The following is a 16,056-nucleotide window of genomic DNA, read 5'->3' on the forward strand; positions in this document are numbered from 1 at the left end:
AAGAAACACCATCAGCTTTCCACCATCTTTTTGTTCTATGTGTCGCATATATTTACAGGAAGGAAGGAAACAGTCACAGAAGTTATGTTAGCAAGGTAAACAACATTGGGCCAGCATTTGCAGGCTGCTTATTTGCAAGATGTTAAGGTTCATAAGCTACTCATCCTTATGAATGGCAATAAGGTTATCTGTCAGAATCCCAATATAAGTGGAATGCACGCTCAAATTAGAACAATTTTGGAAGCGTTCAAAAAGACCCTATGTAAAAATACCTGGTAAGGTGTCAGGAAAAGTCAAAACAATAGTACAGAACCCAAAGGAGTGGGTGTGAAGAGGGTTACCGTGAGATGACTACAATTTCAGAGGAAGGACAGAGCCAGCTTGGTGACCCTGCAAGGCAGGCAGCAGAATAAATAGAGTGATCTCACCTCCAACCTCCTGCCAGGGCTCTGTGTTTGTTTAACAGTATGGGAAGTAAGAGACTAAAGGATATGCATTCATAAAGTGACCTGCGAGACAGGTCAACTTATGGAACAAAGATGGTAGAGAAAGGCGTAAAATAGAATTGGATGGCAAACAGGAGATAACTGGCATATCAATTCTATCAATGAAGATTACGAGTTTATTAGACACAGGAAATTGTCAGGTCTGAGAAAAAACGAATAGGACATGGCTCAATCTCTCAAAGAAGACAAAGTTATAACAGATTCTAAAATTGAGTAAATAGTACTGAGAAATGGGAGGGGCTAAAATGCCATATATCAGTTCCTCCCACAGTCACAAATAATGCTTGTTTGTTTTTAACTATTCAGTTACTCAGAAACTTTCATTTGGGGACCACTAAAGCTTATAGTTTCTTCTTCCTAATACCATCTATTTTTTCCATATTATTACTATAAAAACATTCTGTGTTATTTCTACTTAGTCATATCAAATATTTTAGCACCAAGGACATATAGATTTTAATATCTGCATAAATCCTAGCAATTTAGCAATAAACCATCTCCGTACTGTTTAAATTATTTGCAATACAAATTCACTGTCTCTGTAATTGTTTTAAGCCTTTCTCTCTCTCCTTTATTTTCACAATCTAAATCTAAACTTTTTCTTAATATCCTCTCTGTCTCTTTCATGCACACACACACACAAAGAAACCGAGCAAATTTAGCCCTCAAGATATGCAGAGTTTTTTTAAAATGAAAAGGTGTAGGTATTGTATACTTGTTAAATGAGTTAAATCTGATCTAATCTAACTTTTTCAAGCCTTTAGGGACATCTGGAATTTTAAAATTAGACACTAGGTAAAAAGAAAAGCCATATACCATTCCAAGAATACAATTAAGAGTGTGCCTTGGGATAGTCACTTGGGAACTTGGAGACTTAAATCTAATATCTACCCAATCTAGACATAGTCTCTGAAACACACTTGTGGATAAATATCCAGCTTCTTCAGAATTTTCTCATCAATAAGGAATATAAAGTACTTTAAAGCAGATTTTTTTCATTTCTTTTGGCTATTTCCAAAATGTAAAAATGATTTTTACTTTGTGATTGGGGGTGGGGGGTGATTTAATTAAAGTAGTTCGCTGTCTAAACCAGATTGAGAACATGGTCGTTGTCAAGATGTCATCAAGGAAGTAGAGCCATTAGCCATGTAGAAAATTATCTGATGGGATTTTTTGTGCTGAAAATGAGAGCTTCCAAGTTGGATCCCACAGACCCATGTGGTTCAAGTGAAAGGAAGATGGGAGACAAGACTCGAGGTCAGAGAGTTGAGGGGGCAGACACTAATGTTAACCTATGCAATGACAGCATATCCTATAAAGAAAGACAACATGGTATAACTTTACTCAGCACACCTCAGGTAAAAGTAGAAGAACTTGGCTGTGGTAAACATGAAACCATTCTTTTGGGGAGTGGTTCAAAATAGCTTTGCAAAGAAAGATTCTGTTTTTCAGTCATAACTGTCATTTCTCATTTAGTTGCATAAGAAAGTGAATGGGACCGAAAATTTAAAAATACTTTTCTCAGTTGTTTAAAGTCCTTCTAAAAAGACGTTTTAGCATCTTCTGCCCTGAAGTCTGCTCATGGAATCTGTAGTCTTAGAATGAAAAAGCCATTCCCACTATCAGTGGGCAAATAACAGCCTTGGTCACAGGAAAATACTTTATAGTATATAGATTTGCTATTTACATAGTTATAAATGCATTATTTATTTAGGATCCGATACCATTGAGAAGTGGGCTGAGAAGGAAAGCCTCTCAGACACCTGGGAGCATGGTCAATAAATTAAAAACAATTCTCTCCATTGATATTTACCTTGTAAATACTAGTAAGCCTACCATTTCAGTGTTCTTTTATGACCCTTCTAAATATTTATTTAGCAGGTATATTAAAGGTCTTCATTTATCTTGGTTACCAGAATTTTCTATAGTAAGTAAACTAAGAAAACTCTTTTGTAAGAAAAACTACTTTGTTAATTTAGTACATTTAGCACCCAACTTTCCTGTAGATTTTTCTTCATTGAGGAAGAAGATAAGAAAAGTTTCATGGCACCTTGGCCACTCCCATGGACAAAAGGAATACTATTTATAAATTACCATGACTCAAAGAGTGCCAGTCAATGCAAGGCTGTGGTGCTAGTCTAAGTCCCTACAGTAAACAAAAATAAATAAAAAGTTCCTTTTGTTGCCCATTATCCATTGTTAGAGTATTCCCTTATATGAAAGGGAGTTGTTTTTCCTTTAAATATATTATCACTTGGTTAGTATAACTTTAAAAAAATTAGGTCTTTAGTGTGTGATGAGACTCAGTAATTCTCATTTCCTTGTGATTTAGAGACCTATGGATGTTCAGTGAAGGTCATTGATAGTGGGTTAGAGAGATTAGGCCAATTAAAGTTCAAACAAGTGTGGATATGAAAAATAACAACACCTGTCATCCTCACTGGACCCTCAACTTTCCCATTATTTTGAACAAAGCAATAAATCTAAAAGTGACCTTAGATAATATCCACTGCAACTCTCATGTTACAGATGAAAAGTGGGGCTCCACAAAGATTAAATGCTTCCTCCAAGGAAAAATGGCTTGTAAGTGACAAATCTGTTCAGAACATGTCAGTGTTCTGAACTCTACACTCTCTTGACCTTCTTTTTATTGACTCCACTAGAATTAGTTTTCCTTTCTTCCTTGGCTCTTACCTGACATCCCCTTCTTCTATTCATTCAAAAATTAATTGACTGTATGTGCCAGGAATGGCACAGAAGGTAAAGATTATTAACATTTCTCTAAAATCTCATTCAACTCAGCAAATTTTAGTGTGCACTGATTGAGTAATGGGTGTTGTGATTGTGATTGGCACTTAGTGCATACAGAGGAATAAAACCAGACCTTGTTCTCAAGAAACTGACACAGGTGAAAGACAATAAACACATATAATAGAGGTAACAATGTGATAGCAGTTTACACAGGTTCTCTGTAGAACTGTGGTTAAGCACCAAGATCCTGGGTCCAGTTTTACCACTTATAAAACAAATGACTTTTGTTAAACCTCTCTGTGACTCAATTCCTCATCTATAAAATGGAATGACATTACCTACCATATAAGGCTCTTGTGAGGATTAGGTAACATTAAATACATAAAGAATTTAGAGAATGCTGTGCATAAATAAGCCTTTTATAAATCTGAGCCTTTTACAGGAGTCTGTAGGAAGAACACAGTCTCGGACTATGGTTCCAATGAGTTCTGAAAGACAAAAGTAGGAGCATGAAATAGTACTTTGTATGTAGAGAAACAGTCACAGCTCAGTGTTTGGAAAAGTTAAATTGCAGTGTCCAAAGCAGGGCATCAAGAAGACTACCCTTGCCATATTATGGACTTGCCGAAGGAGTTTAAGCAGGGAAGTACAATAGTCAGATTGACAGCTTATAGCATAACACCAGTGTATGCAAAGACAAATTTTGTAGTAATTGGAAAGAAGAGAATGGGAAGTTCAGAAAAAGGTAGATGACAACAATCTGATTACCTAATAGCTTCTGCCTTCAGACTCCTAAGTGCAATTCTAAATGACCCTAGTTAATAATGCAGTTTAAAAACCACTTCTGAGAGTTGAGTATGCAAAGGAACCAATTTCCCTTGTTTAAATCTATTTCATCTCCTAGCCTTAAGAAAAATTATTTTGCCTCTTTTGTATGTTTAATTTTTTCTTGACATTATAGGCTGTTAAAATTTAAAGCTATAAAATAGCTCTGTTGCGTTTTTTTTTTCCCCTCATATGTTTAAAATAGGAGATAGTTTGGGGCAAGAAAATGGAAATTCCATAGCCCTCTTCCATCTCAATATACTTTTTTGAAATGTAAGGTGCCCTGACTGATAAATCTTTATGAATTGGTGTTCATTATAGCTTGAAATAAGAGAAATAGTATTTCCATACATTTAAGCATGGGTATTGTTATTAATAGTGAGTAGTTGCTTGGCTAAATTTCTCTATAATTTCTTATCTATAAATGATAAGATGCCTGATTCAGATTTAGAGTTCTGCATGAAGAGTATGCAGAATGTCTTGCACAAATGTCACAACTTATAATTTACTTAAGAAATTTACAATACTAAACTGACATACTATACACTTAGCTCTGTATTTCATAGAAGAGCAGCCTCCTGCTTATAGCCAGATCAAAATAAAGAGTTCTAGTCCTGTTGTTTGCCACTATGTGGTCTTGACTCCTATGCCCGGCCAGCCCCTGTGTGTACATATAGGAGGCTGGCTGGTAATAATTAGTCTCCTGCAGAAGCATTGCTTGCCAGGTGTCTCCAAGGATTTTAAGCTTGCAGAGATATCTTAAATGAGAACATTCTCTGTGGTCATCGTGTAGATGTCATTTGACATTTGTCAATCACTTGTGAAAAACCTATCTCCCTGTTTCGCATCAGCCCTGACATCATCCTAGTTCAAGCCACTGTCACCTCTTATATGACTTATAGCAATAGCCTATATGAGAGGAAATACTTTATTTTGTATTCGTTTTTCTTTATTGCTGTGTTTCAGTTTCTCTAATGAACATTATTGGTTTCTGTGCTGGTTTGAAAGGATGTATGTCCCCTAGAAAAGCCATGTTTTAATCAAAATCCCATTTTGTAAAAGCAGAATAATCCCTATTCAATACGTATGTTTGAATCTGTAATTAGATCATCTCCCTGGAGATGTAACCCAATCAAGAGTGGTTGTTAAGCTGGATTAGGGGAGATGTGTCTTCACTCATTTGGATGGGTCTTGATTAGTTTCTGAAGTCCTATAAAAGAGGAAACATTTTGGAGAATGAAGGAGATTCAGAGAGAGCAGAGAATGCTGCAGCACCACGAAGCAGAGAGGCCACGAGCCAGCGACCTTTGGAGATGAAGAAGGAAAACACTGCCCGAGGAGCTTCATGAAACAGGAAGCCAGGAGAGAAAGCTAGCAGATAATGCTGTGCTCGCCATGTACCCTTCCAGCTGAGAGAGAAACAGTGACTGTGTTCCACCATGTGCCTTCTCAGATGAGAGAGGAACCCTGAACTTCATCAGCCTTCTTAAACCAAGGTATCTTTCCCTGGATGCCTTTGATTGGACATTTCTATAAACTTGTTTTAATTGGGACATTTTCTTGGCCTTAGAACTCCAAACTAGCAACTCATTAAATTCCCCTCTTTAAAAGTCATTCCATTTCTGGTATATTGTATTCTGTCAGCTAGCAAACCAGGATGCATCAAAAGCCCTGGCCAAGTAGCAGTTTTCAGTACAGAAATATCCTAGCATTATTTGTGCTCACTATCGAAATCTCAGGTCTTCACTGATGTGTGGGTAATCTGTAGTATGAACAGTGAGACAAAAAACACCAGAGAGAACAGCTATTCTGATCCAGCAGTGATGCCGAAGATAAGGCTCTGTCACAGCTGAAGCTAGTTAAAGTGATAGCAAATTAAATAGCCACTTGTTACTGGTCGAATTCCAGCTTCAAGATGATTAAAACCTATAAATTCACTTTCAGTTGAACATGAGCAAGGAAGCAAGGAGAGAAAATTCAAAAATTATTCTAATTTTTCCTGGAGTCCTTGAGGAGCATTCATATACCAGTTTACAAAATAGTATGCTTTCTTTGAGAGCAAACATGGAGAAAAAAGTGTCAATTGCATCCATAAAATATATCTATCATTTAAAAGAAATATATGAAAATTTTGCTCTAAATAAATCATTTAGGATATACCATGTTCTATATTTTAATTCATTTGCAGGGAACTTATATTAAATAGTTTGCTGCGCCTGCATCTCTGTTGGCTGTTCATCAGATTAAACAGTGCCTAGAGAAACATGGTTTTCAGTATTCAGAAGAAAATTAAATAATATGTTTATTTGATTGGCAACTTTACAGAACTGTAGGTTAAAAAAGAGCTAAGCTTAGAATTCAGTGGTGTGAGAATTCCAGTCTTGTTAATATTTTGTACAGTAAGATTTAAAACCCACTTAAAAAAAGTCATAAAATATGGGAGCAGATAGGAGCACTCAGGTATTGTGAAAAATGGTCTTTTATTTTGCAGACCAAGAAAGGGTAGCAATTTAAAGCTGTGATTTGGTACAACTCCACTTCAGCTTTACCCCATGGGTGTGCTGCTGCAAGAGGACCATCAGCCTACTGTCTTGTTTGGGGATTACCTTAGCTAAAGAAATCTGCCTTGCCCAAGGTCCTGCAGAGCCAACCAAGCCAACAAGTGACACAGACATTTGGAGTTGCCGAAAGTAAATGCTCCAGGTGAAGCTGTTAGAATCCAGAAGCAGAGACCTCAGTGACTCCAGCCATGCGCCTTCCCAGTGACAGAAGTGTTCTGGTCCCATAAGCTTTTCTTGAATCAAGGTATCTTTCCCTGGACACCTCAGTTTGGATATATTTATAGCCGTAGAACTGTAAACTTGCAATTTACCCAAACTTAATCACTGACCTGCTGTCCTGCCTGAGCCAAGGACTTTCAAAGCTTTGAAAGTCAACAGTGGAGCTGGACTCCTACAGATGAGCAACGGTTTGATTGCTCAGAGAGTTTCCGCATTCCTCCTACATTTCCTTGGCTGATATTTATAGATGTTTCCCTGATCCATTCTTTCTCCTGCATAAATACCACAACCAATCTAATTCTACCTGTTACTTGCTAGCTTAAAGAAACAATAGTGATAGGTATCAGAGAGCTGTTGTTAAGAGACTAGTCAGTGTTGCAAATATCTTGAATAGTTATTGTGCCTGATTATTTAACAACAACAACAAAAAGAAATATATCACGAGAAAATATACAAGAGGCTTGGAATTGCATTGCCAATATAATAAGGCCTAATGCTATTAAGTTTATAAATCAATTTGTATAAACTTGAAGTTTAAACAAAAACCTTTTAGGAAGTAATCTTAAACTGAAACGATAGTTCAGAAACCATGTTTTCTGAAAAAGAAAAGATAATTTAACACTGAAATGTGATTGTAACAATGATATAAAATGTAATACATCTTTTTTGCTTTAATCATAAAATCTTGTTTCTGTTTTGTGCAGTTTCCTTGTGTAACCATGATTAAAACTATATTTTAAGTTAACTTAAAATGTATTATAAATTTGTATTAAGGGCTGTTTCATTCTAGAATTAATATTAAATGATCAGTGGTGATGAATATACAACTATGTGAAGATATTGTGAGCCATTAATTCTACACCATGTATGGAATGTTTGTATGTTAAGAATGTATGTGTTTGTACGTTGTTTTATCAACAAAAATTTAAAAAATATGTTCAATGATCAGTGTTAAGGTTAGCAATAATTTTATAATACAAATAAATGCTCAGCACAGAGCAGTATATGAGCAAAAGTTATTACTCGTTGTTACTCATCTTTATATCTTCTTATGGTCCTGGACCAGTGACAGTAAATTACATACCAGACAACCTTTTTGGATAATGGACTAGAGATTTCTGTTAAAATACAATTGTTTTATAAAAATAAAATTAGCAATATACATTTTAACCATTAGTGATTTGGTTCAATTTAATTGATACCTTCAGGTCAACCTTCAGGATAAATAAAGGAAATAAGGATATTTACTTTCAGCTCTCCAAATCCTGGAAACTAAAAGAAATTTCAATATAGTAATTCAGCAGTCATGCTCATTTGTTAAATCCTGTTTTCTCTTCTCCTCTGATCCTTCTCTCCATTTATAGGGATCTTTGAGAACTACCCATTTTAACTTTTTTATGTTGAGAAGGTCCATCAGCAATAGAGGATAGGGGGATGGAATTAGTTGATAGTCTAGGAGAGGCTGGTCCCTCTGGGTTTCAGGATTTGTCTGGCCTAGGAACCCTCTGGAAGTTACTAGTTTCAAGAAAGTAAATTTAGTGCATGAAACTTTTATAGAGTCTCATTTAGAGCCCTTTTCTTAAGAGTTAACAGGAATGATATTGCTTGAGTTTGACAAACCAAGGCAATTAGCAATATTTACCTGAAGCATGCATACCAGTAGCCTCCAGAATAATCTCTCCACTCTATTTGAAGTCTCTTTATCCACTGATGCTTATTTGTTTATACTTCTTTTCCCACTTTTGGCCAAGAAGGTTTTACTGAACTCTGGTTCCAGGACCAGATTCATCCCTGGGAATCATTTGTCACATTGTCAGGGAGATTTTCACCCCTGAATTGTAGGGGGGAGGGTACTGATTTTCCTTGCAGAGCAGACCTTAGAGAGAGGCCACATCTAAGAAACAGAAGAGGTTTCCTGGAAGCAACTCTTAGGCCTCATTATAGGTAGTCTTAGCTTGTCCACTACAGAAATAACTTCCATAAACACAGGCCACAAAATCAAGGACTTGGCCTCTTTTCTCGGGAGTCCGCGATGTTTGAGAGTGCACCTGGTATTTCCTTGATGAGGAAGTTTTTCTTTTTCCTTCAGTCCATCAGGGAACTCTACCAATACTTATTAATTATCAGCCCACCATAGTCTTGGATATATCCAGATATTACATTAAAGTATACAGAATTACAAGGCTTATTCAGGGAGATTTTTATATAAATCAACTTCAGTACACCCAAGACACACCAAATAAACTCTAGGTAAATTATAGTGTGTCTGCTGCATGTAGAAAGCTTCAAGATGAGTTACCTATCACCCCACAATATACTTTGTCCAATTAAATTGTCTTCTGAGACCTCCATTAGAGAGAGGTTGTGGAGCCCTCCTATCCTTCCAACAAACATTAACCTGAATAATAATTAATGCCAGTTCTTAAGACATGCCTCCGAAGATAACATATTACATAAATATTCTTCAAAATCATCATATCTTATGATGGCAACCACAGTCAGAAAAACTGTGGTAATATAATTGGTTACAACCTGATAATTATAGGATTGTGAAATGATAAGGAGCAAAAAATAACACTTACAGATAGCAGTTTTAAATAATTTAGTTGCAACTATTATATTTAAGGGGGCAAAAGACTCCTTATGGAAAGGAACTTAAAAATAACCTGTTGTAGTCTTTTAGCTAGACTCAAAGCTCTTTAATACAGTTGGTGAGCAAGAGAAGCCCAACTTTGTCTACCTAAAATAATCTTTCTCCTCCACAAATTGTATAATTCATACTATCACTTCCATAAAGAGAGTGTTCATGAATTATGCTTTTGAAAAGTGTCTCCAGATCCCCTAAAATACAGTTTAGAAGGGCTGGCTTTTTGAGGTTTTTCTATTTCTGATATATTTTACTGTTCAAAGCAACAGAGACATGAAATTGCCATTAGTTCCAGCTATTAAAAAAAAAAAGAAGCACAAATAAATTGTTCTTTTCATTAATCCCATAAACTACAATCAGAATATAAGAGTTATCAGGAAACAGTTTAATAGTTTAGGAATTTCATTTAAAAATGAATCTAGCATCATCAGATTAAAAATAATCTAACATCAAAGAGTTGTTGGAAGCAAAGGTATCAACTAATCTCAAGTTACTAATTTTTGTACAAAAGTTCAGAATCCACATTCAAATCAAAGCCAAATTTGAAATGATACTTTTTGCTATGAGTAACAAAAATGAAGTGGATTTATGATATACATGGAGAAATACATTCTGTCACATCTTTTCTATGGCTTTTCTTTCTTAACTGCTAAAACTTCAATTAATCCTCCATCAGATTAGGCAAGAAATGACAATCTCAGAGGACTCACAGCTCCTCTAGAATACCTACCTTGGGCTTGAATCAAGCCTTACAAAAGATTCCCTCAGGTCTGGAGTATGTGTTTCTATCACTTACATGTAATTCTTAGAGAAGTGAGACTCAATTTTGATGTTTTTTTTATAATAACCTTTTAATGATTTCAATTCCTGAAACTGACTATCAGGCTTTCATGACTCAGTGGGAAAAATGGGATTTTTATATGTCCTATTTATCCTCTGTCTCTGGGAAAGCAGGGCAAATTTGAATACCAAGTTTTTAATTAATTTTTTTTTTCAAATCAACCATGTATCTAGGGTGTAGTGGCTAAAAATACAGACTCTAGAGCCAAAGTGCCATGGTTAAAAAATCAGATTCCATCTATATTGGTGATGTGGTCGTAGTGGTATTATGTCTAGGAATATATACTAAAAAAAATAAGAAAAATGTAGACAAGATATTAGATAAGATAGCTCATAAAAATATTATACTAGTAAAAAAATACCAGAATGTACAATAACAAAAAAATGACTAAATAAATTAACTAAATCCCTTCAATGTATTATTGTGCTGCAATTAGATATACTATTTTTAAAATATTCTAAGGTATATTCATTGTCACAATACTACAGTAAGGGAAACCACACCAGATAAAAAGCTACATAGGATTAACAGATAAAAGTAAGATATACATCCATAGAAAAAGTTTGTAAACAAATGTAGCAAATGTGATGTTAGTTGCTACATTTCTGAAGAGAAAATAGTCAAGAGAAGTAATTCCATCCTTTAGATCTCATCCTGATGCTACATGGAAATCATCTTAATTATTACAGTGGCATTGGCTGCAGTTTCCTGCTTGACATGTCTATGGATTATTCAATGATACAAGTCAAACAAAATAGAATAGTTCAGCTTAACATGAAGTGCATTAGGAAAGGTGCTTTATAAAATAATAATTTGTTATCTGGCAGAAGTTGATTTCCCTTACAAGGATTAAACAATGTATTCCTAATAAATTCCATTCATTATGATCAGTCCCATCATAATTAGGCCCGATCATTAAAATTATTGCCACCAGGAAATGTGACCATGGCCTTGAAGTCAGTTCATCTAACATTACCAAGGATCATTAACTCCCTAAGATACACTTTCTCTCTGTCCACATAAACCCCAACTTGAGTACACTTTATTACTGAACCCTGAGATATAAAGGTCAAGATTGGTTATGATCATCAGTTATAAGTAGTCCAAATGACAATCCTTTAACTCACATCTTTCTATTAAATACCGTTTTAAAATCTTTCAAAATTAAAGATAAGAGGTTTATGTGCCTCTAGACAAAAACATGAAGCTATGAGCCATTGGGCAAGTCACTTCACGTTTTTAACCTCAGTTACCTTATCTATGAAAGGGACATAAAAACAATTTTTATTTCTTAGGATTATATTGATAACTAAATGACACAATTCATGTAAAGTTTTTTCTCATACCGAATGATAGCTCTTACTGTTATCAAACACATTCCATTGTTTAAAATTGCCCATGAATATCATGAAGTTAATATTAGTTTAGATCATGAGAAGTAAATATCCTGAAGAATAGACTTTATATTTTTTAGAAATTAGAAAGTATAATAGACATATGGAAAAAATGTTAGAGATAATCTCTGGAATTCCATGTCATTAATGGATATTTAAGGAATATGTGAAATTTCCGTTTCTCTAGACCCGTACATTATTGTGTATTTGGTCCTTTCTGGTTGAGAGCTGAAAGACTCCACCCACCTTCTGAGAGCTCTGCAGAAGCTTATATCCTGGCAGTAATGTCTTCTCTAGTTCTTGTGCCCTGTGACCAGGTCTTCCCTTGTTCTCATACCCTATGAGCACAATCTTCTCTACAGCCCTTAATATGGATTTATACAGTACATTTACTCTGTTCCTGCAGTATCATCAAAGGAGAAAATTGATTAGCAAAAGAGTTATCATCACATACGTGTATGTTAAGTTGTCATTGGACTTGCATGACAAATTGGGTCTAGACCCCTGTTTTCAACCATGTCTTTTGTTTTTTAGCATGAATTATTTTCCTCACTCACACAGCTCCAGTTTTTGTCGTTTTCAATAGTAGTTTAAAGTTAATTCCAAAAAATAATCATTCACATGTTATTATTGAGAAATCTGCATATCTGGTGAAAAAGCTGGGAAAGATCAAGTTATTTCAGTGAGAATGAGCAATGTTATTAGAGGTGCTGAACCGGAAAGATGAAGTTCTGATTTCTGAGAGAAAGTTCAGAGTATCTGAAAGTGAACTCTTGGAAATCTTACAGGTAAGAGTTTGGCCAATGGGATCTAATAGGAGGTAGTGGTTAGTCTCAGCAATCAGAGAGATTTAAAAGTCCAACCTGTGATATCAGCAAAATAAGAACAAGTAGAAAACTACTTAACATGTTGGGTTTAGGGAAATAGTGGCCTTGCAGAAAGAATGTGTGGTGAAATCTCTTCAAATAGGCCATGCAATCAATTGCTGGGCAATAACACCATGAACTAATTTGGGACATAAAAGGGGGCTGAATCTTGATCATAAGATTGAGTCACAACAGTTACCAATACAGCTGCCTAAATTTTACTTATATCTTTTTTTTTGTATGCTGTATGCCAGGGTCACATTTCATTATTTTTCCATGTGAGTATCCCATTATTGCAGCACCATTTGTTGAATTGTTTGTTTGTTTTTGGGAAGTGCATGGGCTGGGAATCAAGCTTGTGTCTCCCACATGACAGGCAAGAATTCTATCACAGAACTACCCTTGCACCCCCAAAAGAGTACAAAGCTGACTGAACTTTGTCTTTGAGCATGCAATGTATTTTTTGTGAAGTCATGCACAAGTGAATAAACAACAAAAACAATGTATAGAATGAATGACTAAAGTAAATTTTGAAGACCATTTAGTTTCTAATTTGTCCAATATAATAATATTGTTTGGTTTTCTGACAAATATCATGTGAACTCAGAACTTCATTTTACCCTTATCCTTAGTATGTTTACTCAGGAGAAACTTCATATTGTCCTATAAACATGCCAAATTCAATTATTATGCTACCATCTCCTAAAATGCTTTTCTCCCTGGTGATTATCTCTCTAAACTATTCAGAACTCACCTCTGCCCTGTTCCTTTCTATGACGATTTTTCCTCCATTAAAACTTTGTTGAATAGTAGTGACCCCAAACTTTCTAAGTTCCACCAGAAAGTGCAATGTTTATCCCATTATTGTATTTTAATGTATTTTTAAATTTTTCTTTAATGCTTCATGCTTTATACTTTTTTATTTCCAATGAAATCACAAAGGTCTTAGAGCACATTGTTCATATCCTGCATTTCATTAAAATTTACCTATAGAATCTAGCAGTGTTCTAAGAACATGCTGTGGGTTGCCATAAAAAATGTTGCTGATTTTTTTTTTGGAGGGGAAGTGCATGGTCTGGAAATCGACACCCAGGTCTCCTACATGGAAAGTAGCATTCTACCACTGAACCACCCATGCACCCATGATGCTGGTTTTTATATACAGTTTTTAAGTCATTGTATAGTGTTGGCTTCTGGAGTTCAAGGAACTCACTAACTTAAGAAAATTGGAAGACTTTATAGGTATAGACAGACTCTAGTAAGCTAAGTTTTAGCACCAATGGCAGTGCTAATGACTCAAGATACTTTCATCTTGTTCTCATAGTTAAAAAATATTTTTCTCAAGATATGCCTGAATCACTACTCTTGTCTGCTCCAAACTAACTAAGTTACCTTCTATATTCCCTGGTATAAAATCCAAAGAGAAAAAAACATAGCTTCTTTACATCTCTTTTTTTAGGCAGAACTGTTCAGGCCTTCAATTGTTACTTGAGTTTAATTGACAGCCATCCTTGTTGCAAGCCTTCATGGAGGTCTTTATGAGTTAGAGGTTGTGAACTGGTGGCTTCTACTAGAAAATGGCATTCGACAACTAACAGATTCTGTGAATTGGACTATTAGGGAAGATGTTTGATTAGATAACAAGAGGAAAGTTTTCGATCAGTTTTACTCTTGAAGGGTATTAGAATTTTCCCTTTGGTATACTGTATGGTTTCCAGGCTGCTAAATCAACTAGCATAATATAAGTTGGCTTTTTTTTTTTTTTTTTTTTTTTTGTGTATAATTTTTTTTTTTTTATTAATTAAAAAAAGAATTAACAAAACAATTAGAAATCATTTCAATGTACGTGTACAATCAGTAATTCTTAATAACATCACATAGTTGCATATTCATCATTTCTTAGTACATTTGCATCGATTTAGAAAAAGAAATAAAAAGACAACAGAATAAGAATTAAAACAATAATAGAAAGAAAAAAAAAACAAAAAAAACAAAAACAAAAAACCTATACCTCACATGCAGCTTCATTCAGTGTTTTAACATAATTGCATTACAATTGGGTAGTATTGTGCTGTCCATTTCTGAGTTTTTATATCCAGTCCCGTTGTGCAGTCTGTATCCCTTCATCTCCAATTATCCCTTCTCTTTTTTTTTTTTTTTAATTAACAGAAAAAAAGAAATTAACCCAACATTTAGAGATCATACCATTCTACACATGCAATCATTAATTCTTAACATCATCACATAGCTGCATGATCATCATTTCTTAGTACATTTGCATTGGTTTAGAAGAACTAGCAACATAACCGAAAAAGATATAGAATGTTAATATAGAGAAAAAAATAAAAGTAATAATAGTAAAATCAAAACAAAACAACACAAAACAAAACAAAAACCTATAGCTCAGATGCAGCTTCATTCAGTGTTTTAACATGATTACTTTACAATTAGGTATTATTGTGCTGTCCATTTTTGAGTTTTTGTATCTAGTCCTGTTGCACAGTCTGTATCCCTTCAGCTTCAATTACCCATTGTCTTACCCTGTTTCTAACTCCTGCTGAACTCTGTTACCAATGACATATTTCAAGTTTATTCTCGAATGTCCGTTCACATCAGTGGGACCATACAGTATTTGTCCTTTAGTTTTTGGCTGGATTCACTCAGCATAATATTCTCTAGGTCCATCCATGTTATTACATGGTTCATAAGTTTATCTTGTCTTAAAGCTGCATAATATTCCATCGTATGTATATACCACAGTTTGTTTAGCCACTCTTCTGTTGATGGAGATTTTGGCTGTTTCCATCTCTTTGCAATTGTAAATAATGCTGCTATAAACATTGGTGTGCAAATGTCCGTTTGTGTCTTTGCCCTTAAGTCCTTTGAGTAGATACCTAGCAATGGTATTGCTGGGTCGTATGGCAATTCTATATTCAGCTTTTTGAGGAACCGCCAAACTGCCTTCCACAGTGGTTGCACCCTTTGACATTCCCACCAACAGTGGATAAGTGTGCCTCTTTCTCCGCATCCTCTCCAGCACTTGTCATTTTCTGTTTTGTTGATAATGGCCATTCTGGTGGGTGTGAGATGATATCTCATTGTGGTTTTGATTTGCATTTCTCTAATGGCCAGGGACATTGAGCATCTCTTCATGTGCCTCTTGGCCATCCGTATTTCCTCTTCTGAGAGGTGTCTGTTCAAGTCTTTTTCCCATTTTGTAATTGGGTTGGCTGTCTTTTTGTTGTTGAGATGAACAATCTCTTTATAAATTCTGGATACTAGACCTTTATCTGATATATCATTTCCAAATATTGTCTCCCATTGTGAAGGCTGTCTTTCTACTTTCTTGATGAAGTTCTTTGATGCACAAAAGTGTTTAATTTTGAGGAGTTCCCATTTATTTATTTCCTTCTTCAGTGCTCTTGCTTTAGGTTTAAGGTCCATAA

General features: G+C 35.1%; 1 long non-coding RNA gene across 1 annotated transcript in view; it reads right to left on the bottom strand.

The window, feature by feature from the left end:
• Positions 1–16,056, bottom strand: part of LOC143665359 (uncharacterized) — a 75,509-nt gene that overhangs the window by 13,594 nt on the left and 45,859 nt on the right. Inside the window, exons 2-3 of the long non-coding RNA XR_013166908.1 lie at positions 11,991–12,144; positions 3,600–3,745 (exon numbers count right to left, since the gene is read on the bottom strand). This is a non-coding gene — a long non-coding RNA (uncharacterized LOC143665359). The remainder of the gene's footprint in view (positions 1–3,599; positions 3,746–11,990; positions 12,145–16,056) is intronic.

Source organism: Tamandua tetradactyla, chromosome 21 (assembly GCF_023851605.1).
Source record: "Tamandua tetradactyla isolate mTamTet1 chromosome 21, mTamTet1.pri, whole genome shotgun sequence".
NCBI lineage: Eukaryota > Metazoa > Chordata > Mammalia > Pilosa > Myrmecophagidae > Tamandua > Tamandua tetradactyla.